This window comes from Gymnogyps californianus, chromosome 3, assembly GCF_018139145.2.
Source record: "Gymnogyps californianus isolate 813 chromosome 3, ASM1813914v2, whole genome shotgun sequence".
Lineage (NCBI taxonomy): Eukaryota > Metazoa > Chordata > Aves > Accipitriformes > Cathartidae > Gymnogyps > Gymnogyps californianus.
Window position 1 is genome coordinate 45,321,899 of NC_059473.1, and position 23,181 is coordinate 45,345,079.

The following is a 23,181-nucleotide window of genomic DNA, read 5'->3' on the forward strand; positions in this document are numbered from 1 at the left end:
GAATATACCCTAGACTGTAGTGTAAGTATATAAATACTGGGCTCTACTTGCAATGGGAATGCAAAATGTAGTAAAAATGTTTCTGTCGTCAAAGTAATTGAAGAAGAATTCGTTTATAATTTTGTAAAGTATGTAAAGATCTATTATCTCATTCTAACTTCCTAGAAATGTGTCGTGGTTTAACCCCAGTCAGCAACTAAGCACCATGCAGCTGCTTTCCCCTTCCCCCTCCCAGTGGGGTGAGGAGGAGGAAAGAGGGGAAAAAAAAAAAAAGCAAAACTCGTGGGTTGAGATAAGAACAGTTTAATAACTAAAGTAAAATATAATACTAACAATAGTAATAATGAAATATAATAATAATAATAGTAATGAAAAGGAATATAACAAAAAAGGAGGGGGAGGAAGGGAAAAAAAAAACAAACAAAAAAACCCCAGTGATGCACAATGCAATTGCTCACCACCCGCTGACCAATGCCCAGTTAGTTCCCGAGCTGCGATTCGTGCCTCCCGGCCAACTCCCCCCAGTTTATATACTGGAAATTTGGGGATCGAACCCGCGACCTTTTTGCGTTATTAACACCACGCTCTAACCAACCTGAGCTAACCACTGGGCATGACGTTCCATGGTATGGAATACCCCTTTGGCTAGTTCAGGTCAGCTGCCCCGGCTCTGCTCCCTCCCAGCTTCTTGCACACCTGCTTGCTGGCAGAGCACGGGAAACTGAAAAGTCCTTGGCTTAAGATAAGCGCTACTTAGCAACAACTAAAACATCAGAGTGTTATCAACATCATTCTCACACTAAATCCAGAACACAGCACTGTACCAGCTACTAAAAAGAAAGTTAACTCTGTCCCAGCTGAAACCAGGACAAAATGTTTATTCAAATCAAAATTGTTATATAAAATTTACACTTACATGGGCTTCAAATTTTTTTAATATAAGACAGCTACCATATCCTAAAACATCCAGTGTTACAACCTTCATAAAAGGTATTATTTCCCCCCATTCACTTAATGGGTGAAATCATAGTGATTTTTGTCTATGACAAACTTTCTCTGACTTCAGTGAAACTAGAATCAACATGTACCCAAAATCTATCACCAAATCCTGTTGATCTATGAATATGGATTAATGGTATTTGGGATGCTGAAAGTTTTGGGCTGCTTACAAGTTAGTCCCTCTGGACCTGAATTGAGGGATAGTGTTCTTGTTACAGTATGTTGTAGTGTACTTATCAGCTCACATGATAGCTCAGATCTCTGTACTCCTCAAAAGGATCACCATTAATTCTTTATTTTCTATTGTGTATTTACCTTATATATTCCTCTTTGTTTTGCATTGTGTGTGTGTTTAATCTGGCTTATTCCACTCTACTATTACACCATGTAATTGAGTATTGACTATAAAAAGCAATGGTAGTAAATTATGAGACTCATATTCTTAGAATGAATTTGATGACCAATTATGCTATTTTTGTCTGATATTTGAAGGGAAATGGGAGACATTCAAATGCAATTCTGGGCATTGCCAATCTTTTCAGTGTTGTTTCAGAGTTAAGGTTGAAAGAGGACTGTACAGAATTTTGAATAGGATTTTTAATCAAATGCATAAGTTCAGTGTGTATGAAAAGCACTATGAGGTTATAATTGTGTTGAATGAAGACATGATCAAATTAATCTCTAAATTCAGCAAACTAGTTTCTTTAAATTACTGGATATTTCAATAGGAGAGCTGGATGGTATGTTAAAGATCTTGATTTATGTTAAATATCCAATTTTGTTCCCCACAGTTCAAGAGGGATGTTGAGGAACTGGGGAGCACCAATAAGGCGGGTAGAAGGCCCACTGCTTAGAGCAAATGATCTGTCAGGAGAGGTTGACAGAGCTAGGCTCGTTTACTCTGACAAAGAAGCAGCTATTGGGTGACCTAAGAGTATCCCATAGCTGCTGAAAGGGTAGTTACAAAAACGAGAGAGTTGAATTTTTCTCAGTGGCACCAGGTTGGCCACAAACTGCGATATGGTATGTTCAGGTTAGACATGAGGAAGAACACTACTGGGAGGCCAATACAGCCCTGGAACAGGCTGCCTGGAGAAGCTGTTGAATTTTGCATCTTTGGAGGTCTTGAAGACTCAGCAAGACAAAGCCATGCCTGACCTTTTGTAGTGTTGATGACAGTCCTGCTCTGAGCAGAAGGTTGGACTGCATGACTTTCAGAAGTCTTTCTCAGCAACTCCAATACTTAAACTGATTAGGTTTTTGTTCATCCTCTATCCCCTTTCTTTTATTACCCCGTTCTAAAGTAACTGTGGCTCATATGTTTATTTGAAAAAGCAAGCAACACTGTCAAAAGGCATATCCTACACACAGTAAGGCATTTGCAAGTGATATTCACAAAACTCTACTCTTGTTTTTAAGAGAAAATAACAGTACCAAAAAAACCCCCTCCAACGATAGCATTTGAAAACCATCCTACTTTTCACTCTTGAAGAAAGCAGAGCTGATAAAGAAATGTTTTAGGTTTTTCCATAGTACTTAAAATCTTACTTTCCACTCAAAAATATAACAAAAAGTGGTTTTTTCACCCCAGACAAAAGTTAATGACAAATAAAATATTAAGCAGACCTATGGGAACAATATAAAAAAAAATTAATCTTATTATTTCTGTGACTAGCGTTCACAACACTAATTTAGTTAATTTTATTTCCCACCTGTTTTATGACCTGTGAATAGTTTTTGTATCTTTGCTGCTTTTAAGCAGTTGCCCTAAGTCAGTTGCCTCATTCCTCTTATCTTTAATTGGAAATTGTCAGGTACTACCTCATCCTCTAGCTGATTTTTTTTTTTTTTTAAATCTGCTTTTCTGTGGATACCATTGATGATTTCTGTCTTGTTTAGTAACTTCAGTTCCAGGCTGGAAACTCATCTTTATCATTAATATTTTCAGCATTTACACTTTCACAAGGTTTCCTTTTTTTGTGTTTAGGTGGTATCAAAAGCACTGCAAATGTCTTATTGCTGTACTCTGAAAATACAGGGAAGTTAAGAGCCCCTATCTCTTTCACTGTGGGGTGTGGTACTCAACTTTGCCATGGTTATACCAAGCCACTCACATTTAAGCTGTTTACCTCTTCATTTCTGTGATGAAGTCTGGCATAGTACAAAGTAAAAAAAATACGAATGTGAGGACTAAATGCTGAGCTATTCCTGGCAGAGAACAGAAAAGCAGCGAAGACAGAATAGATCTGAAAGTGGCTATACTATCTAGGCTATATTATCTACTGCATTTTCTATAATTTGTGGTCCAAGCATGATATTTTGTAGTGCCAGAATTGATAGTTTCGTGCTTTCTTTGTGGTCTTGATTATTACATGCTTCTGCTGTGTGGTCAAAATGTGGTGTTGCAAAGGGAGAAAAAAAATGCCTGGAGCTGAACATTGTTTCATAGAAGAAAAATAAAAAAGGTAGGAATGAAGATGGTGTTCACATTATGTACATGAAAGTAAAAATAATTACATTCCATATTAATTGCCAATTTATTGTGTGTAAAAAGACATCTAGTGAAATGATGGGCAATGTGGGGTGTTCTGGTCATTTCTGACAAAATCTTTTTGGTGTAACACAAACCCTTTCCCAATTGAAGAGGAAGTTCAAAAGGTACAGCTATCTCTAGCTTACATTTTCTGTTTTCATAATGAAGAATATTCTTTACTTGAGGTGATTTTCAAAATGTGATAGAACTCTTCCAGGTCAGAGCAGGTTAGTTGATTTTTCATACGCAGGATAAAGGTGTAGTTACATTTGAGTGTATATAAGAAAATGATGATGGTGTAAGGCTAGACCTATTTACACTGCTACTTATATTAGAGAGTGAACCAATAGTGTGTATTGCACTGTCCATCTTATATATTTCTTAGCAAGTGCTCTTTATTATCCACCTCAGAGAAAGGATCATCCAAAGTTACAGGTTGCTCAGCAGGTTCCATAAACAATTCTTCTCAGCAGTCAATCTGAGACTTAAGCAGACAAAAGCTGAATGGATATTGCTTTTCAAATTAGTACTGCTGTGTAATTAATTGCCCTTAATTGGCAAATCTTTCTTTAAGTATTCAGACTGCAGTGATGTAATTTGTTTTCCCAGGTAACTGATCACGTAACATGACAGTTCAGCTTGGTATGGAAAGCTGCTTTTAACAAACTCCAAGTAATTGTATGTTTCATTGAAAGTGTTTTGATTGAAACAGTGGTGATCTATCTGATGATGCTCAAATTGTCTTGGGCCCACCTAGTCCTTCCAGCTGGCTTGCTGTTGCCTTAAGATAAGAGATGGGTGTTTGGGCAGTGTGCTTTCTGGTAATTGAATGCTGTTCCTGTGCTATACTCAGCTAGATGCTCAGAGTTTGGAAATGCATCCACTGGGGAGGCATCCCTCCTTTGTTGCATTCACAGGGACCGGTATGTAGAATTAGGAAAAATGTTTACTGTGATGGTGAAATATCTGCAAACTGACCTGTAGCTGGTGAGGTTAGGCCAGCCTGGATCAAATAAGGTATCCCTTCCAGAGAGAGGCAGATTTAACTTTGTGATGGTATTTTTATATTTTATATAATTTTATATTGTGACAGTATTTGTGATAGATGTGCTATGATAGTATGTGGTAGTGATAAAATTCTCAATTTTCTTTTGAAGTGAGTGGTATGTGTATCCTACTACATGATTAGTGCCCTCATCTGCTTGACTTCTTTTAGAATCTGAATTTGCCACACACCCCTGGGCAATAGAGAATTATAGATCTTAGAGAGATGAGGGTAATTCTTACTATGATGGATGTTGGTATTTTTGAAACTCACAAACAAGTGTACAAACCAAGGTGCCAGGCATCCTGAACCAACGCAAGTTATTTTTCATTGTGCTCGTGGCTTTGGTACAGCAGTTCAGAATACGGAGTCCAAGAAAAATCTGTAAATGCGGAATGCCAGTTTGAGTTTTAAAAAGACAATGTAACATTCCAACCAGCATTTGTATTAAAAAAAAATCCTTTTCAAATAAGGGAGGATTTTTTTTTTTTTGTAGTCAGAGGTGGCTGGAACGTTGATTTGTACACATTTATCTGGATAGCATAAAATTAAGAAAGACCTTATGGATTTAGAAGGAAAACCAAGTTCACAAGTCAACATATAAAAGAATTGTGGTGTCCAAAGCCAGGAATTTTACAAGTTTTAAAGCAAAGATACTGCCTTGGATAGCTTACATTTAGGGCCTTGAAAAAAAACAATTTGAGTGTGTTACAGCAGGAAGTACATGGAAAAGGAAAGACAGAGGGTGGAGTTTGGGGAGAACTGGAATGCAGTACAAACCAAGTGAATGCTTGATCAGGGCTATCTGTTGTTTTCTTGAGTCCATGCTTTTATTACATTTCACTTTCTAAATCTTGGTGCCTTTTGTTTTTCTGTGTCTCATTATACAGAGCTAAGGGGGAAAAAATACATTGTTGATCTTGTTTATGGCTTGTTTATTGTATATCTTTGTTTTGTTTCACAGTAAAGCATGCTGCTACTTCCTTAACCTTATTGTTTTCTGTTTCTCAGTCTGTATTTCAAAAAGAAGCAGCATGTTTTCTCTCTGAAATGAAGAATTACAATAGATTTCATGTATGAAACACCTGCGCAGTAGGAAGTGAAACAGAACTTTTTAGCTCTCACTGTTTTATGGCAAGATTTTTGTTGCCTTTCCTTCCTGTAAACAAAAGGAGTCACTTAGAGAGTGGGAAATAGGCTGTTTACAGGATATTTTCTGTATGAAAGGAAGGAAAAGTGCCTTTACAGAGATCAGCCTATTGTGTTGGGAATATTGGAAGTTATATGGAGTTAAATTGAGTTTAGTGTTTGGAGGGTAAATAAACAGCAAAATACATGTAATCACTTCAGTCTTGACCCTGAGAAGTGCTAGATGCCCCCATTAGTTGCTGAAATGGAAGCAGGAGTTAGGACATGGAGTGCTTTGGTTTGGTCCTAAATCCGATGTGTAACCTGTGATCATTGTAAGAACTTGATCAGATATAGGCTACACTTCAAAATAAAAGCTAAGAGTTTATGGAATGAGGCTTTTATTTAAAAACAAGCACTTTTGATACTTGTACTTTTAATTACTGGTTCAAGTTACTTTTACACATGTGTCTTCCAGCTGGCTGTCTTTGAAATACAGTTGTCTTTGCTAGAGAAATGTCATAATTGGATTTCTCTTGAAAGTAATGGTTTCAAATGTACGTGTAGAGTGGACATATTTTCAAAGTTCTGCTTTACCTGTGAAATATATTAACTATAATTCTGGTGTGAATCAAGATACCTTGTTCTTGCCTGTGTTATAAAATTAATTTCTGTGAATAGCTATTTGATTTTCATTTATCTTCTGCAGCACCATCAAGAACCTTTATCACCAGTAAGAATTGTGGATTAGGTATTTAACTCTAAGTTCTGCTTAAGCATTATAGAATAATCTGGCTTTCTTGAAACCTCAGGTGTATATATAAGCTGATAGGACAGACAATAGCTTTGCCAATAAAACTGAGCAGGGTAGAGAAAAATATGCATACAATATTACTTGTCATTAGCTATATCTATTTTATCTGCAGTTCTTTTACTGTAGTCACGCTTGAAAATGGAAATTTATTGTAGCAGTTTTTGTCATTTCTTTTGCTCCATGTATTAAAAATAGTTAATACTTGAATACTGAGAAAAGGTAATTGTAAGCATGGAAATGAAGAAAGTAAAAAAAATCTTGCTTGCTTAATAGATACTGAACTCTACTTTTGGTTTCAAAAGTGGTACTTAAATACAAAAAAACCTTAGCAGCAGTGTTCCCTGTTACAGAAATGATTTCTCGCCCCCCCCTGCATGATGGATGCAGTTCCTCACACAGAAATCCTGATGTCTGGGTATTTCAGTCTAATTTGGCAAATAAGGCTGGAGTGTGTGCACGTGTGTATGTAAATGGCAACTGAGAATGGTCTATCTGCTGGCATGTCTTGGTGAATGGAGCATGTGCCCTGTCTCTGTCCTTATAGAAGAAATAGAATGATTCTTTTGCTGCCTGTATTTGGTTTTGTGTTCTTCTAGGCCAGAAGTGTCTGTCTGCTTGTTTGCTTTCTCTCTGTATTTTTTAATTCTTTCTTCATTCTAGGTAGTGTTACCAAAAGAGCTGCTGCAGTCATGAATGAAACTTTGTCTAGGTGTAGAGGAAAGCATAAAGTTTGTCCTTAAAAGTTTGGAGTCTTGAAGAAAAAAATGCCAATAGTATCCTACAATCTAGACCAAATGACTCAACAAGGCATTAGCTAGTCTTTGTGGTGCTATGTGGAATTTATTTTGCTGGACTATGTATAATTTTGAACATAATATTTTTTCAAAATGAATGGGATCTCAGATGTCATTACATTCTTGTCCTGAATATTCTTTAATGAGGAAACTATTAGGTTTATATTTCACATGTAAGAAATGGTTGCCTTATACATCTTGCAAATGTAATAAATCCAGCTTCTTTTTGTATGTATGGGAGTTTGAATCAGACTTTCCTAGTAGATTTGCTAGGCTTATCTTTCAGAGATTCACTGCTGCTTCTTCCCTCCCGTGAAAGTTCTCCTCTTTTCCCTCAGATATCCCAGCAGAAATATGGCTCCTATACTACGAGTTGAGCGTGTCCAGGGTACATCAGACTTACTGTGTAGATCGACTGTGGCAAGTTGATATTCTGGACATACTGAACTTGCTGTGGAGCTTCTCTCTGCAGTGACCATCTGTACAGTGTTTCAGAGCACTAGGAAGCCTGCTTGAAACTAGGCTCTCCTGACTAGGATGCTGCTTGTCCACCCATTCTTTCTGGAATCAGTTTCTTCTGCATAGCCAAGACGTTTTGGGTAGAGAAGGAAAACTTGCCCAGGGAAAATTGGATGTCTGGTACTGATATTATTCTCTCTTTCTGCTTCCCCTATGATAACAAAATAGGAATAGAAAATATTAAAAGACTGGACATAAGTAATACCAGAAAATTCATGTTTTTGTAGTTGAAAATGAGGTGCAGTGTGTGGCAGGCAACAGTTATGAATGTCTGACCTTTTGCCAAACGGGAGTACTAATAAGGCTTGGCCTTCCTAATCTACTTAGGAATTACTTCCACCAGTGTTTCAGATATCTTCTTAGATGAACTCTTCGTTGCCTTGTCATTGGCCAAGTTGGCTTCCTCAGTCACATTCCCTGTAGAAGCAAGGCTCTAGTTTTCAATTCCAGAGATCATTTAGAAAAAGAAAAGACTAACAAACCAGGGAGCGAAATGCATATATTACTTTCTGGAGAATAAAACAACCCAGATGGGACTCTGGGAATAGTAAAAGATGAGATGTCCAGGAAAAACAGATGTATGATAATCGCCTTACACACAGGAGTCTTATGACGTCTAATGCTACAAATAAGTTTTAAAGTACATTTAAGAAAATAAGCATAGTTACTCCTGATTTCTGATTTAGGATTTGTTACTTTATGTGAGTTTAAAGGAACATACATTACTTTGAGTGTGGTTTTTTTTTTTTTTCATTTGTAGATCTTCATGAATGTAGGGGCAAGTTGTTAGGAAGAAAACTCTTCGATTGCTGGTGAAATCATGAATTATTTTTTAAATATATTACATTATTTTTCTTTTCAATTCTTAATTTTTTTTTCCTGATGCAGTGTTCTGTACAAGAACTTTGGATTAAAAAAAAAAATTAATATGTGTACAAAGCCTAGTGTTTTCCCATTTGGCTGCCTCACAAAAGAGCTACATAATCCTCTAAATCCTGCTTTACTCTGTGGATCAATTGATTCCACTTTCTACTCCCATAAATAGGCAATCTGGAAATTGTCTTTGAGACAGATATTTTGAAACTTGCTCTTCTAGTGGTTTGCAATGCATGAAGACATCTTAATATTTTTTGTGAGAAAGAAAACATTAATAATGATAGTATTTTCATAAAATTATTTATAGAAAATTGAAACCAGTTTCTTTTGGAAAATTGAGCAGATTCCATAGCCATTCTAAAAAATTTATTTTCCATTTTTGCAATTGCTTTCTTCTCACGTATTTACTTATCTGGTTCTCCCTCTGTGCTGACTAATGGCTGATGTTTCCTCTTATTCAGATAATATAATTTATGAATCCAGAGGCTCCTATTGGAAAACGAGGATGGATATTGGTTATTCTTATCTCTCTGGGGAGGCTTATTGAGTATTTTTGTGTGTTTATATCTATATATTTGATTTAGTTTGATTCAATTTCAGTTTTACATTGGAACAAATGTCTATCTCAGTGACACTATGAGACTACAATATGGACTTGCACCTATATAGAAGTATGTGTATCATTTATAAATTGTGGTAATCCTTGTTTTAAATTGTTGTCTCCAGTTTGTCAGATTAGACTAAAATATATGCCAGTCTACAATTTGTAGAAGGATATATAGTTTTGCTCCCAGCAATAATCTAGGTGAGAAAACAAATCTGTCGTGCTGGACTTCCTTTCATTCTTCAGCTGTTTGTTTTACCATATGCAAGGATTGTTTAGAATTTGGATACTCTTATTTCTTATGGGTTTTAGATGTTGTTACTGTGTTCTCAAGTTCTCTCTTCCAGGATTCATGAATAAAAAAGTTAAAATGTTTGCCTCTGGCTTTAGTTTCATCTTTCACTTGAGTGAAGTTTATGTTTGAAATTTGTCTTCATCAGATGTAATTTTTAGGTTAGGAATGAGATTTTTCTTTTTAATATCCTGTTTTTTTAATTGTCTTCTGTTGGCAAACAGATTAGTTATCTAATGATGTTGGTTAACACTACTACTGGTATAGTTTAGTTTTGTTTTAGCTTTCCCATAAAAGCTGCACTGGTGAAAGTGTTTGCTCAAGCTCTAGGTTATAACTATGCCAGGAGTTTTTTGCTACTGTGAGCATACTGATAAAAGTAGACTTAAGTGGCTGCCTAGTTTTGGCTAGGCCTAAAATAAGGATAATAGTAAACTGTCCTGCATTCCATCTGTATGGGCTTTTTGTTTGTTTATGTTACCGGTGTCTATAATACCTAGATTTGGAGTTGACTTAGGATTTTGAGGCTTTGTGTTCTTTTCCATTGTACACACTATTCTGTAAAATACTTACTAGAATTATTTTTATCCCTGTGGTGGTGATTTAGTACAGGAAATAACATCTGTTCCTGCTGTGTGTGTTTTCTTTTTTCCTTTCATTCAATATGAATGTAACATTGTGTATTTTGAAGTTAGATTTTACTATCTGAGGTCATGCTAAAATGAACTCCCTTTGAAACTGTGTTAGCGCAGATATAAAATAAAGTCAAATCACCTTATTTGTACATGATAGTTTTATGTTCTGTATCTCTGTATGTTGATGAGACAGACCTATCTAAAATATTTTTACTTTACATATACTTTTATTTTACTTCACTCAGAAGTAAATGTAAAAATGTCAAATGTAAAGTTTGCAGTGTTAAATACTTTATTGTCTGTAAGTCATCCCACAGATTCTCATAGAATGTTTCTAAACTTTTTGGATGAACTGACTACTGTCCTCCCTCAAAACATTTTATGGAACTTCATGAATTTTTCTCATACTTGTAATTGAAAATATTATTAAGCCACTTGCTTTTCATAATACGGTTCTAGGAATAGCTGTGGACCCTTTATCCTGCCCTTGGAAGCAGAGCTGTAATGAAACAGTCTGATGGTTCAGCAGCTACTGGTTCATGACCTCTTCCCCTAGCAAAGCTTTTTTTCCAGTTATTACCAGGAACTTACACAGATAACAGCTTTAAATTCTCTGTTGGAACACATACATATGGTATGTGTTACACTATGCTGAATTTCAAAGCTATTGAGTTGTTCTTGATATTTTATTTTCATGTATAAATTAGTAGATTCTCATTTTACACAAGTGTTCATTTAAGATTATTTTTTTTACTTATGCCTTAGTATCATAAGTGGACATGTTCACCTAAAAATAAAAAAACCCAAACCTTTCTCATTTGACTTGCAGGTATCTCAATTTTACTGATATCAGAAAAAAAGTGACTCAAGTTGGATCCTTTGGGAATCCTTCTAGCCAAAGGTAAGCATAATTTCTAACCAGTGACAAATGTATTTTTAGTATGTTTGTAGTATTATCCTACCTTTTAAATAAAATGGCAGCTGTGCTACTGTATTTCTTGATGTTTGACATCTCACAAAATGAATTTCTTTGGGATATCTAAAGCATCTTAACAAACCCTTAAGAGAACCATTTCTATGGTTTGGTATACAAGTGAAGTTCAGTCTTTTTTGAAATCTGTAACTTGGCAGATTGCCTCTCATTAATATTGAAGCATATGGTACAATCACTTTGAGGCAACTCTTTATTATACAGCTGTTGTTATACAGAAGGATGATTGCATTCCTTAATGCATCGGATAAGCCAAAACTAAAATCATAATTTTGGTGATTTGGAAATTCTTAGGTTGGTCTTCCTATGGAAAAGAGCTAATACGACCAGAAATAGACACTAGCATAATACACTGAAAGAATGTCCATTGTAAGGGCTGATTAGGCTGCTTGTAGAAAACCCTGAGCCTACAGTTGCCAAAAATCATGACATCCTGATATTTTCTGCGACAGGAATTAAGAGGTGCAGTCATCCTCCTATAGCTCCTAACTCTGCAAACTCCTTGATCTAGTCCAACTGGATTGCTTTAAAGTTCTAGCACATGGCTCAGGTTTAGAAATACTTCCATGTTGGCTGAACACAATCTGTCATCTAATGAAGACATGCTCCCTGCAGCACAGTGAAGAAATGAATAATTTATTGGGGGATGAACATCTTCCTGTCCATGTGTGCATGCGTGTTTACTTCTGAATAAAACCTGCTTTGGGGGTTTTATAGATAAATTGTTTACGTTCAACAACATGCAAACATTTGGAAAGTATTTCAATACAAACTTGAAAAACTTGATCAAATTCATTCAATTTTCACTCCATGGGTTCACCAGGAATACTATAGAGAGAAATCTGCCACATAAATAATTCTTCAGTTATATCTAGTAATCTGGTCACTGTCAGACATTGTAAAAATGTACTGTAACTACTTTTGTTTGAAGAATGGAGTATCATATTGATAATGATAAAAAGTGGAAAATAAATTGTGTATAATTCTGTGAAACGTGAGTAGAAATTGCAGAATTATGCTTAGTTGCTTGTGGTCCAGATGAAAAACTTGCAGTCTTTTACAAACTGTTTGAAGAAAACAAAAGAAAAGCAATGATATATCTGCAAAATTAGCAATATGGATTTCTCATATTACAAGGTGACAGAGATAGTAGTGAGAGGGAGAAGTGGTTGTGGGAGATTTCTTTTGTAGAGAAGAAATAGAATAGTACAGGTCCACAATATGTCTTGTGGCTTATTCAACATTCCTGGGGCAGTCTAATGTCAAACGTGTATCAGAGGTGTATACCAAAAATTAAAGGTAAGAGGTAATAAATGTTTGTAGATTTAAGGCTACACTTTGATATAACTCAAGATTTCACCATTTTACAGCTGCTGTAGGAGAAAGTAGGAAAGTAAAATGCTGAAAAGTTTTGTTTAAGAGAAGCTCTCAAAATTTTCCCACTTTCATGTTAGCACTGAAGTTACCCTTCAATGGATATTGTAAGAAGAAGTGCTGTACTCATGTTCCTTCTTTCTATGTAACGGGCAGATTTGGAGGGGAGGGGGAAGTTAAGTCCCTTCTACCTCCCTTCTTTCTAGATTAATAATATTATGATATGATCAATGTGAAATCAAATCAAGTTAAAAGCAGACACAGAGAAGTTTTAGGTAATCTTCTAAACTAGGCTGCTAATTTTTGTGGTAGTCACTTTTTTGTCTTTTTCTCTTTTGCACAAAGCACAAAAAGAAGGAATTATGTACCTTATACCTAGGAAAATAAGTAAATGTTCTGAGAAACTAATCTAGCTTTTTTGCTGATTATTGTTACAACTGGAATGTTGGGTTTTGTAAGAGTAGATAAATTTTATATAAACAAACTATAAATTATATATGATTATAAATAAATTATATTAAATAACTTACGCTTCATATTCTTATTGTATTCATTCTAGTCTCTTCATTTCCAGTCTTTTCAAGCCCCATACCTCTGCAGTAAATACAGTCCTCCACTACTCTATGTTCTTTTACACAGGAAGAATGTAGAAGATCATTACTGAAGCTGGTTAGAAACTTCTGTTTTCTGACAAAAACTTATTTTGCATGATCCATTTTTTCCTAAAATATTCCTATTTTGGGGCAGGAAAATAAAACTGGAATATCTCTCTCTCTCCGCCTTCCTCACCCCCCGAACTGTCCCAAAATCTTTTATTGTTTGCAAGTTCAACACTAAGCTATGTTTGCCTAGCAGGCAAACTAAGCTTGTAAAAGCTGATGTTCAAGCATCTAATGTCCATGCTGATGGCCAGCTTTTCTGACTAGGCTGCATCTGGTGTGAGGCAATACTTTTCTTTCTGACTGAGCCAGGTATAGTCATGCAGTCCCCATGATAGACATCTACAGCATAGACAAGATATATGACTAGGGAGGCCAGCCAAACATGGGAGACAGAGCAGAGAGAGGGCAGAATTTCTAACAGCAGCTGCTTGTGAAGTACCCATGCTTGTTGAAGATACAGGACAGGGCTGTTCTTCCAGAATATTCTAGGTGTTCCAAATGCAGGCTTGAAGATAATTTTGCTTTATACTTAATAATACTCTATCTGCAATTGCAGTGTGTACTTTTTTTTTTCCAGTGTAGTAGTTTTCTGTCTGTATCATATTGATGACATCAGTAAAACTTTTAACTTTCACTTCCAACTGCATATTGTTTCCAGAAGGAAAAAAAAAAATTCTGAAAGAATAATTTTTTTTTAAAATTTAATTTTAAATTTATTATGCATTGAGAGATTTGTATGAAGTAAGATGACTGCTTTTGGATTCTGTACAGGCTTGTCAGTCTATTCAAAGAATTATAGATTTAGGAGAGTCTGAGTAATTGACCTTCCTTGCCAGTGGTTTGGCATGGTTGGCTTATGCTTTGATGCAGGAAACAAAATTGAACTTTCTGTTCAGCCACCTGAGCCCCTCTGTGCGCTACAGCAGTTAAACTAGGTGGATGCTCAATAGCTACATGTTATTGTTTATCAGGTTTTAAGTGGCTTCTTTTGCTCACATCAACTTAATAGTTTCTTTCCCCTTCTCATCCAAGACTCCATTTTTCAATAAATGGTCTGTTCTGTAATACGAAATAAGATCACCAGACTTGTGTGTTACTGAGCCTGATGAAGCTCTGCTATATTAATGGCAGTGTAGAACATACTTCTGAAAATCTTAGCTACTACTTTTCATATAAACAGTTTTGCTTCAGAAATAGTCAGACTGAGAGGACAATATTGTAACATATTTTGTATTATGTGTTGTCAAGAATATCTGCATTTGAATAATGCTAATTATGTAGTAAACAAGAACTTAACACTGGTAAATCTGGTCTAGTATTGTATGATAACCACTTCTAGTATTGTATTTGCTTTATCTTTTGGCTGTATAGTTAGCCAAAGCATAGTAGCTGTTTAAAGAAATCTGGAAGGGCTGAAAAGTATAATTTGTAATTCTCTTTTGCTCTCTTTCTATAGTTCAAAGTAATAGTAGTTGTAATATAATAATGCTGCAAAAAGAATGAGGGTTACAGATGTCTAGTCTTGCATGTGCTGATATATTAATGAGGTGCACTGTTTTTCTTTCATAATTTGCAAGGTATGTAACACAAGGAGTATTGCTGTTTACAGCTGGGAGAAGGAACTTGTGGTTTGCTCGTCCATGAACTAAATACACGTTGATTTTTATTTTTTGTTTGTTTGTTTTTGTTCCATATATCCTCCTAAAACGCTTATGTCAAAATAATTCTCTGGATATAGCTTACAATTATGGTAGCATTAGTACTGATTAGCAGTTTTGGTAATCCTGATTTTGAAATATGTAAACCTAGAGTATTTTGTAGACCATAAGAACTTATTCACTCTTTTTCTATCAGAAGTACAGGCATAAGAAGATAGAAAAGAAATTTTTCTCATTGTAGAAAACTCATAGTGGTTTTGTATCTGAAGAAAGTTAAGTAGTTAACCATTTATTAAAGAATGGTAACACTAAAAAGTAAAAAATATTTGAAGTTTGTTTCTGTTTAAGAGGTATTTTAAAAACGGTCAGACAAAACTAAATGTTTGAGAAATGTTTACGATTTTGACTATTTAAAAAGGAATCTAAATTACTTATATTAGGTTGTTTAGCTCTTGCAACTGCCCAGGCCTGCATTATGTCTGTAGATATACTGTTAAGGCAGAGGAACAAATAATAAAATTAGAGGCTGTACATCCACATAGAATATATGTATCAGATTTAACTTATCCACGTTTGCCTAAGTCATCGTCTGCTTCCTGGGTGACCTTTTGCTTGGGAGCATGTGTCTAAATATATGAAGTGGGTATAGAATCAGTAAACCTAAATGCAGCATTTGGTCTCAGTTTTGCATCCAGTGGCTTATTTCCTTTTAATAATAATAAATAAATAAATTTAAAATAAGTCCACTCCTCTTGACCTTTAGCTACTGATAAACTGAACCACTAGCTACTGAACACTATTCTTTTCACATTTCTGATAGTTATTGTGTAGGGACACACGTATATGGGACAACTTATCCGATCTTGAAGTTTGGTATTTTGGTAGTATATTTGTGACGTGGGAAAGAACCTGCTTCTAAAGGCTTATGTACTTATGTAAATTAATGAAAACCCAAACTATTGACAGTTTGTATATGGAGTTGATAGTTATGATATGGGGGTAGATAGAATGATGTAGTTCGTGCATAAACATACCATATTTTTCAGAAACTAATGCAAAGGAAGTATGTATAGCAGTAAATTTGATCCAATAATGTACGTAGAGTATAATGTGATACAACTTTTTCATGGAAAACATGGCATGCATTTGGTGCAAAGAAAAGTGTTTTCAGAAGCTGAACTGTATTAGACAAATCACAGAATTGCTGAGGTGGGCAGGTACCTCTTGAGATCATGTAGTCTAACCCGCCTGCTTAAGGATGGTCAGCTAGAGCAGGTTGCTCAGGGCCAAGTCCAGTCAGGTTTTAAATATCTTCAAGGGCGGAGACTCCACAACCTCTCTGGGCAACCTGTTCTGTTGTCTGACTCTCACAGTAAAAAAGTGTTTTCTTATGTTTAGATGGAGTTTCATGTGTTTCAGTTTGTGTTTCTTGCCTCTTGTCCTGTCGTTGAACACCAATGAGAAGAGTCTGGCTCCCTTTTCATTGCCCCTGACTAGGCACTGGTAAGATCCCCCTGAGCCTTGTCTTCTCCAGGCCGAACAGTCCCAGTTCTCTCCGCCTTTCCTCATGTGAAAGATGCTCCAATCCCTTAATTATTTTAGTGGCACTTCACTGGATTTCTTCTGGTAATTCCATGTCTGTCTTGTACTGGCGAACCCAAAACACAGTACTCCAGATGTGATGAGGGAATGATGATGGAATTTTAGCTCTAACCAGTAAGTGAAAACCTGACTAGCTAGAAATGCAGATAGGCACATACCATTTTTGTCAATAGCAATGTAATATATTCAGTAATTCTGTATGATATCTGATGTCTCAAATATTCCTTTTCAGTCTCCAAATTGTTATCCTTTATTTCCTCTGTGAGGAGAATTAAAATATACTTAGTCAGGTATAAATAAAATATCAAGCTGCTTTATTTTTCAAGGCATGGTGTGCTATATAGTTCAATTTTGGAGCAGTACATAGTCATAATATTTTCATCTGTCACCTGGGTGGAAAGGTCATGGGTAAGTGATCCGATATTTTGCTAAAAAGTTATTAGGTCACACACTACAAAATACTATTAATGCCATGGGTTGGTTGGTTGTTTTTGTAAAATCATATCAATCTGCAGAGTTGGTCTTCCCAGTCTGGCACCCTTCTGACTGTCATAAATCTGGCAGGACTTATCAGTTCAGGCAGAGGGCTATTTTGGTTCCTAAAGGCAACGAGCCAAAAAAATACCTGTGCTATGATAGGTTTCTCTGCACTGTGCTTCACAAAGTCTGTGGTTCTGGGAAGATGTATTAGGTTGGCTGGATCTGACCGTTCAGCTTACTGAAGCTTGGAAAGTAGTAGGACTCTCTCACCTATTCAAATGCTATATCACTCTAAATAATAAAGAGATAACAGTAAGAAGCACTAGATGACCCCTTGTAAAGGCATGTATTATTAGTGAGGTTCACCAAAAATAGAAGTCAAGGTGGACTAACATGCAAGTTAATCAAACGGAAGAGCTTACTGATTTGTGTTTTGCACTAGCTGTTTTGGTAAGGGTATGGGGAAAAAAGAGGGAGTGTGGGCAGGTTGGCTATAAGGAAAGGAGAGCTAGGATCAAGAGCTGGAGAATGATGAGTCTTAGAAGGAAAAGAGACAGCTATTTTCAAAAAATTGGGAGAACCTAGTGTAAAACCTTCTTTCCCTAGCCCTCAGCAAATGCAGTACGTATTTTCTCTTTGAGGAAGAGGCTGATGCACCACTGATGCTAACTAAAAAGATGTAAGAAGAAACAACAAACGCCTTAATAACCAAATAAAAAGAATTGAAAGAAGGTTGTCGGGAGGGAGACGGGAAAGGATGCACACCATCCTGATCTCTTAATTCATATAATCTAATTTAGTTCAGTAAAATGAGTTGTGTATTGTTCTTTTATACAAAGTGAAGGATTACAATAAATTATCTTAATTGAAGTCCTTTGTTTCTGGAGGACAAAAAAGTCCTTTTGCAGAAAAAGAACTCTAATGAAATATTTGAAATAATTAAGAATTAATGCAAATACTTTTGAAGATAAACTGAAGAATGGGTCAAAAACATATCCTATGAGCTTGTTTTTGGTTGATACCAGAACTGTGCAGGATGAGTGGGAAGGTTGGAAAACAGAGCCATGCGTTTGTGAAGGAGAGACTTCTCAGAGAAAATTGGAGAAACAGAACATGTAACAGAACGGGAAAGATGAGAAATGAAAAAAATACAAGAATTTGAAAATGGTTCAAGGAGAGCTAAAGCCCTTCTGGAATTAAAGCTGGTGAAAGATGTGAAGGGCAACAAGAAACCTGCTACAAGTGTATAAGCAGTAGAAGGAATGCTAGGGAAAATGTGAACCCACTGATGAATGGGATAGGGGATCTGGTGACAAAGGACACAGAAAAGGCTGAAGTACTCAATACATTTTTCACCTCAGTCTTCACTGGTAAGACCAGCCTTCAGGAATCCCGCAATGTGTGGAGCAAGGAAGATTTACCCTCAGTGGAGGAGGATTAAATTAAAGAATATTTAAACAAACTGAGCATAAAGAAGTCCATGGGACTTGATAGGATGCACCCATGAATGCTGAGGGAGCTGACTGATGTCAGTGTGAGGGCACTCTTGATTTTCTTCAAAAGGTCATGGCGATTTGGAGAGGTTCCTGAGGACTGGAGAAAAGCAAATGTCCAAAAAGGATCTGGGGAAGTACAAGTGGATCAGCCTTGCCTGTCCCTGTGAAGGTGACAGAGCAAGTAATCCTGGAAGGTATTTCCAGATACATGAAGGACAAGAATGTGACTGGGAGTAGTAAGCATGGATTTAAAAAGGGAAAATCCTGCTTAACCCACTTTATAGCCTTGTATGATGAGATGGCTGGCTTGGTGGATGAGGGGAGATGACCTTCATAAATGGACAGTGAGACAGACTGAAAACTGGCTGAACTGCCAGGCTCAGAGGATTGTGATCAACAGCACAAAGTCCAGTGGGAGGCCAGTTACTAGTGTTGTACCCTGGGGGCTGATACTGGGTTCAATACTCTTTAACGTCTTTGTTAGTGATCCAGATGATGGGACTACATGTACCCTCAGCAAGTTTGCTGATGATACAAAACTGGGAGGAGTGTGTGATATCCCAGATGGTTGGGCTGCCATCCAGAGGGACCTCGACAGGCTGGAGAAATGGACAGAGAAGAACCTCCCTAGTTGAACAAAGGAGAATGCCAAGTCCTGCAGCTGGGGAGAAATAACCCGATGAACTAGTACATACTGGAGGTCAACCATCTGGAAAGCAGCACTGCAGAAAAGGACCTGGAGATTTGGGTGGACAGCAAGTTGAACATGAGCCAGCAATGTGTTCTTGTGGCAAGGAAGGCTAATGATGTTCTAGGCTGTATGAGGAAGAGTGTTGCCAGCAGGTTGAGGGAGGTGGTCCTTCCCCTCAGCGCTGGTGAGGCCACACCTGGAATACTGTGTCCAGTTCTGGGTTTCCCAGTACTAGAGAGATATGGACATACTGGAGAGCATCCAGTGCAGGCCACAAAAAAGGTTAAGGGACCGGAGCGTCTCTCACGTGGAGAAAGGCTGAGTGAGCTGGGACTGTTTGGCCTAGAGAAGGCTCAGGGGGATCTCATCAATGTATAAATACTTGAAGGGAGGGTCTAAAGAGGATGGAACCAGGCTCTTTTCAGTGGTACTCAGTGACAAGACAAGAGGCAATGGGCATAAATTGAAATACATGAAATTCCATCTGAACATAAGAAAAGACTTCTACTGTGAGGGTGGTCAGACACTGGAACAGGCTTCCAGGAGAGGTTGTGGATTCTCCATCCTTGAAGATATTTAAAACTTGACTGGACATGGCCATGAGCAGCCAATCTATCTGACCCAGCTTGAGCAGGAGGGTTGGGCTAGATAATCTCCAGTGGTCCCTTCCAACCTCAACTATTCAGTGATTCTGTGTGATTCTGAGAAAATTTGTAGGAAAAAGGGAGAAATTGATGTGTATTTTCCAAGCAGAAGAAAACTAGAACATCTTGATAAATTCCATGAGTTAAAAAGATTAAGTTAAGGTCACTTGCAGCTCTTTCTTAATCAAGTTGTAGGGAAAATGCGTAGGTCATTTATTCCTTGGTTAGTGAGCTTAGGTATCAGGGTAATAGACATCAGAATTTTTTTCAGGCTCAGTTCATTAGGGGGGAAAGATTTAATGAGGTTTTGGAAGCATTTTTCAGCGTCAAAATGGATTGTCTAAAAGAGCTATCAGTGCTTTGAATTTTGTGAAACTGGCTATGCTGTAATATTTTTACCCTGTCTATAGAATGTCTGTTTTCAGCAAATTTTAGTCTTAAAATATCGATAATATGATACAGACGACCTCTTGTTATATTTGGTCTTCTCTTGGGTAGCCTGTCACATCTGCTCCTATCTAAAAAATGCAGACAGCTTAAAATAATCTATTGCAGGCTGACCTGGTCTGGTTATTAACCCAGCACACTCTGAGCCCTGTCTGTTTGCAAAGATGGGGGGGAGAGGAGGGGGCAGGACACGAGGAAGCATCTAGTTTCGAAAACAGAAATCTCACAAGTACTTTATTTATCTTTGTTAGTCCTCTAAAAAGTTATTCATTTGCTATGAACAATACTTCGTAGCTCTTACCTGTTAGACTTTTTGCGGTTTTTTCTTTGTCTTGCCATCTCACTCTTGTCATTTAGCCTAGTAACCTGATTTGCTGCCTCATCAAATTCCTCCTTATGAATGGAGTGTGTACTCTGTCATGCATGGCAGCCTAGGGGGGAGATAGCTGTGGGGGGGAGCGGAAGGAGGAATACAAAATATTCCCAGAGCCTCCACTTCATCTAGTGTCCGCTTGTATATAGTTTTTCTGTTTCATCTTATTGCAAATGGGAGAAAGTGATATGGATGGAAAGGAATCATACTTAAAAAAAAAAAAAAAAAAAAAAGAAGATTTTCTTCTCGCAATTTCTTGAGATTTCTCTGTCATCTTTAAGACCAGTGACATTAACTGCTCTGGACAGTTTCAGGAAGGGCAGGGCTACATGCCAGCAAATGCTGAGGATCAAAGTCCACTGCAGCAACAAAGTTTTCTCAAAAATATAAACTAAATCTGTAAACATTTTTTGAAGTGGCTCTTTCTAAGAGGGACAGGAACACATGCTTCCATTTTATGTACTTTTTGTTAAGCATATATACTGACTGTCTTAGAAGAAAGGAGTTCAGCCGTTTCTGTATGTGACATCCTTCCTTTTGTCATTTGTCTCTTGGAGATTGTAGAAAAATGATCTTCATTTTTGTTAATGATAATAACAGCTAATTATGTTTGGGTGACTGACAGATTAGATAGATTGTCTATTTCTACTTTGCCGTTCTTTATTTTTCAGTTGGCTCCAAAGCATCATTCACAGATATTTACTTAATTTCTCTTACTTAGTGATGTATGTTCCTCTTGTATCATGTTTAGAAGCCAGATACAAAGAATGTGACTTTGATTTTTGACTCTGCTTTCATCTTTCCTTAAAGTAGGATTTATTTATTTCTTTTAAGAAGAGAACATTTAGGAATATCTTCCTGCTCATTTTAAAACTTAGAATATACCTGTAAATAGATTTCTTTGTTTTTTCCTGTTTTGTTCTCTTTGGCAAGCTTTTTTTAGAATTTTGAAGGTCAGAGTGGGCTGCAGATTTAATTCAAAACTATTTTCTAAGGAGCCGGTAAACTGATGTCATAGTCTAGCCCTTTTGCTTTACATATGCTAACTATTATTTTACATTTAGCAGTTGGTAGCTTTGTCTGAGGAAGAGGGTGGATTATATGACAGCTGTATGCATTTCAGCTACCTTGGTCTCCAGGGCAGCCAGCATTTACGGTACTTTTAGATTTAGCAAGGTAATCTTGGGTCTCTCTTACTTTGCATTTGATATGGTTTGACTTTGAAACAGTGTTCTTAAACTGCACAATAGAAATAAGTGTTTGAAATACTTTGTTTTTCTCAAACAGGTTGGTGTATGCAACCATGATAGATTTTTACGTTACTGAAGTATGGTGTTACTGGATGAGGTAGAAAGGAAACTTGTTCTGTCATAGGATTATTACCACTATAATGAGTTGTTGGGATTGATATTTTGTATCAAGGTAATAAAGTGAAATAGCTAAAAAGTTAAAATGAAAGCTATTTTTTTAATTTAAGCTTTCTTTTTTCCTTTTCTTTTTTGGGGGTTAGCAGAGTGTCTCTTCAAAGAAGTAACTGTGAAAATATAAAAATTGGCAGACTGCATACTGAAATTATGTTGTAGTTGACAAGTGTGTTTGATGAAATAAGATGATTTTGTCTTGAACCTCCATGTTTATATTCCTGTTGCCTTTGTATTTTTTTGTTACTAAGCTCACACAGGAAACTAAAATAGAATTCTCCATTGTGTTAGGTGTATGTGGCTTACTATGGGGTGTTGTGTGCATGGCTTCTAGAACTATATACTGAAGTAATTATTTCATTGTTGGAAGCTTCAGGTTTCCTGGTTTGACAAAAGTGAACTAAAGCACAATTTGAAACCAGATACATTCATGACAGAGGAACAACATGACAGTTGCCAGTGGAACAGCTGCAAGTCTACAGAAAGTATAGGGCCTAGCAAAGTTATACCTGTGACTGTATTTCTGAAGCAAAAATTGAAAACTCAGAGAGTATTTTGGCGCTGCTGTGATGCAGGGTATATTTAATAACTTTTTGCAGAGATATAGTTTGTTAGTTTCTAAACTTGTAAAGTCATCATCCAGAAAATTTAAAATCTTCCTTTTAGTTCAAGGAGATTAAAACTTAAAAGTTAGTTTTAAAATAAGAATGAATAAAGGTAACTATTTTAGAAAGATCTTGTAGAAACATAATCAAACAAATATTCTGGATGGACATAAGATGTTTTGTTCAGGGTTACATGAAGTATAGACCTTTGTGTAGAGCAGTATCAGAAATAATGGTATCTTGGAGTATTGGGATAAAATGAGAGTTCAATCCCAGTAAAACCTCCATAATATTTTGTCTCTCTTCTTTGTGAATATTCAACTGAAGTGGATGATGTAGTATTTATGCTTCACTCATCTGATTGATTTAAAATTAGTTTGTATTTTTATCTATTACTTTGGTGCTGAGTGAAATATGAATAAATCTTAACTAAACTGAATTTCTTTTTATTTCTTTTGCCAGGAAAATCAGTCCCTCATACTAACCCCGCCAGTGTTG

At 36.5% G+C, this 23,181-nt stretch overlaps 1 protein-coding gene across 2 annotated transcripts in view; it reads left to right on the forward strand.

The window, feature by feature from the left end:
* The first annotated feature begins 11,085 nt into the window (after positions 1–11,085).
* Positions 11,086–23,181, forward strand: part of SIPA1L2 (signal induced proliferation associated 1 like 2) — a 120,510-nt gene continuing 108,414 nt past the window's right edge. For both annotated transcript variants that reach the window (XM_050893896.1, XM_050893898.1), the window contains exon 1: positions 11,086–11,140. The gene's annotated coding sequence lies outside the window, so the exon portion shown is untranslated. The remainder of the gene's footprint in view (positions 11,141–23,181) is intronic.